Source organism: Choloepus didactylus, chromosome 15, assembly GCF_015220235.1.
Source record: "Choloepus didactylus isolate mChoDid1 chromosome 15, mChoDid1.pri, whole genome shotgun sequence".
In the NCBI taxonomy this organism is placed as follows: domain Eukaryota; kingdom Metazoa; phylum Chordata; class Mammalia; order Pilosa; family Megalonychidae; genus Choloepus; species Choloepus didactylus.
The window spans coordinates 76,049,638-76,053,175 of NC_051321.1; the positions used below are offsets into that span (position 1 = coordinate 76,049,638).

At 43.9% G+C, this 3,538-nt stretch overlaps 1 pseudogene; it reads right to left on the reverse strand.

Moving 5' to 3' along the window:
• Positions 1–639: 639 nt before the first annotated feature.
• On the reverse strand, positions 640–1,924 carry LOC119510240 (annotated as a pseudogene).
• Positions 1,925–3,538: the final 1,614 nt, after the last annotated feature.

Consider the following 3,538-nt stretch of genomic DNA (forward strand, 5'->3'; position numbering starts at 1 on the left):
ACTGGCCACATGTTCCCTGACAGCTATACCAGGGTAGGGGTTCTTTTCCAACCATTCCAGCAGAACATGCCTTTGACTATCATTCTGAACAATCCTCTCCCTTCAGGTGTTTCCTTTCAGCATGCCTGAGGAAGAGAATTGGGCAAAAGTAGTTTGAACATTTTAAATATGTCTCAAAACTGAAAAGGAGAGTAAAAGTTCCTCTCACTTATTCCAGGTGGAGAGTAGCTAAATCTAATGAATACCATAGTGTTTTACTCAAAGGATCCACCTGGTGCCATGAAAACTTGGACACAATTCAATGTAGATACACATGTCAGAAGTAATCCTGAAAAGGCATGTAGGAATCACCTCCTTTGATTCACTGAGAGCTTGCCAAATTAAATTGAAACCCACAAGGAAGGAAGGAAGGAACATGTATAGGTGGGAAGAAAAATGTGGAAAGTTTCTATGAAGAAAACCAAAAAAGATGTACCCTTGGGGATAAATTGTAGGTCTCCTTAAGCTTGCATGTGTCACATGAGGCATTTTTTTTTTTTTTTTAAAAAAAGACACATTTATTCAGCGTCATGATCAGACTATTACATTTAGCAATCAACAGCATGGGTGCAAAAAAAAAAAAAAATCTACATTAAAACCCTTTGTTGGAATGCTTTACACTTTCCACAGAACAGAAACTAAAATAACCTGTTATACAATTAGTCACAAATACAGTCCTCGTGTTTTTTTTTGCCCATACACATGAGTATTGTCTAAAACATGTCTTCTTTGTAGCAGCTAGGCCCTGCCACCACTGTGCTTGGCTGAGTTCACAAATCTGTTGTAACCTGTAGCTTCCCTGTCACTTCTCTGGCTCTCCTCTCCTGCTAAGCTTTGTTTCCCGGTGATAATTAAAACCTTCTGCCACTGCCATAACTACTGCTGCTGCTGGAACCGCCATAGCCACCTTGGTTTCGTGGTTTGGCAAAGTATTGGCCTCCACCACCATAAGGGCCAGAGCTTCTGCCTCCAAAGTTTCCTCCCTTCATGGGTCCAAAATTTGAAGACTGATTGTTGTAACTGCCAAAATCATTGTAGCTTCTGCCACCTCCAAAATTGCTTCCATCATTACCAAATCCATTATAGCCATCCCCACTGCCACCATATCCACCACCACCTCGGCTGCCACCAAAGCCACCACGACCACTGAAGTTTCCTCCTCGACCAAAGTTGTCATTCCCACCAAAACCACCTCCGCGACCACCACCAAAGTTTCCAGAACCACTTCGACCTCTTTGGCTGGATGAAGCACTGGCCATCTCCTGTTTAGACAGGGCTTTTCTTACTTCACAGTTGTGGCCATTCACAGTATGGTACTTCTGAATGACAATCTTATCCACAGAGTCATGGTCGTCAAAGGTTACAAAAGCAAAGCCTCTCTTCTTGCCACTGCCTCGGTCAGTCATGATTTCAATTACTTCAATCTTCCCATACTGCTCAAAATAATCTCTTAGGTGATGTTCTTCAGTGTCTTCTTTAATGCCACCAACAAAGATCTTTTTCACAGTTAAGTGGGCACCTGGTCTTTGAGAGTCTTCTCTTGAGACAGCCCTCTTTGGTTCCACAACTCTTCCATCCACCTTATGTGGCCTTGCATTCATGGCTGCATCCACTTCCTCCACCGTAGAGTACGTGACAAACCCAAAGCCTCTGGAGCGTTTGGTGTTTGGATCTCTCATTACCACACAGTCCGTGAGCGTTCCCCATTGCTCAAAATGGCTCCTCAGACTTTCATCGGTTGTTTCAAAGCTTAGCCCCCCGATGAAAAGCTTCCGCAGCTGTTCAGGCTCTTTAGGAGACTCTGACTTAGACATGACGGCAGTGGGAAGAAACAAATCAACGATGTTTCCTCGGCGGCGTCCACGGGCAGAAAGGAGTAAGCTAATGAATCTATCTCACATGAGGCATTTTAAGATAGGTCTTCACCATCCAAAGGACTCACCTGAAAACTTTCTGTGGAGTGGCCATTTGTGGGAGTCATGTCTGTCCTGTTAACTTTTATGAAGGAACACCCAATTTTACAGTCCCAATCAATCCCCGGACACCCGTATCCCAGGAAACCAGCAACACCATGAAGGGGCCCTTCTACTGATAACTGCAATCTAAATTTTCCTAATCTCTATGATATAAGTAAGGTATGTGTGCTGGTTTGATGGTATTATGTCCCCCAGAAAAAGCCATATTCTTTGATGCAATCTTGTGGGGCAGACATATTAGTGGGGATTAAGTTGGAACATTTGGATTAGTTTTTTTTGCATGGAAATGTGCCCTACCCAACTGTAGGGAATAACTCTGATGAAATATTTCCATGGAGGTGTGGCCCCACCCATTGAGGGTGGGCCTTGATCAGTGGAGCCATATAAATAAACCGATAAACAGAATGAACTCAGTGCAGCTGTGAGTGACATTTTGAAGAGGAGCTACAGCTGAGTGGGACACTTTGAAAAATCACAGAAGCTGAGAGAGTAGCTGCAGGTGAGAGACAGTTTGAAGATGTCTGTTGAAAGCAGACTTTTGCTCCAGAGAAGCTAGGAGAGGACAAATGCCACAAGAACAATTGAGAATGACATTTTTTGAGGAACTGCAGCCTAGAGAGGAATATCCTGGGAGAAAACTATTTTGAAACCAGAACTTTGGTACAGACACCAGCCACGTGCCTTCCAAGCTAACAGAGGTTTTCTGGACACCATGGGCCATTTTCCCATGAAGATACTGGATTGTTGATGTGTTACCTTGGACACTTTATGGCCTCAGGACTGTAACTGTGTAACCAAATGTGATGGTTGGGTTCATGTGTCAACTTGGCTAGGTGGCCCAGCTGTCTGGTCAAGTGGGCACTGGCCTGACGATTGCTGTGAGGATATTTTAGGCTGGTTAATAAACCAACAGGCTGGTTTGTTGGATCATCAGTCAATTGACTGCAGCTGACTGATGACTCATCAAGGGGTGTGCTTCCACAATGAGAGAATGCAATTGGCTGGATTTAGTCTGGGTGATCAGTTGGAGGCTTATAAGCCAGAGGGTTAGAGAATCTTCACTTCTTTGGCTGCTCAGTGAAGCATTTCCTGGGGAGCTTATCGAAGTTGCCGGTTCATTTCCTGAGGAGTTCATCGAAGGTCTCCGTTCGTTTCCCGAGGAGTTCATCGGACATCTTCCTTGGAGTTGACAGTTTGTTGACGGCTCTGCAGAATTTGGACTCATGCATACCCACAGTTGTGTGAGTCACTTTTACAATTTGATAATCAGAGACATCTCTCATTGATTCTGTTTCCCAAGAGAACCCTAACTAATACACTAAATAAACCCTCTTTTATAAAAGCCAGTCCATGTCTGGTGTTTTGCATTCTAGCAGCATTAGCAAACTAGAACAGATGTTAGTACCAGAGAAGTGGAGTGCTTTTGCTGATGAGTTTGCAAATACCAACATGCAGGAATGGCTTTTTACATGGATAAGGGGAAGATTCTGGAAGGATTGTGAGGAGCTTGATAGAAAAGGCCT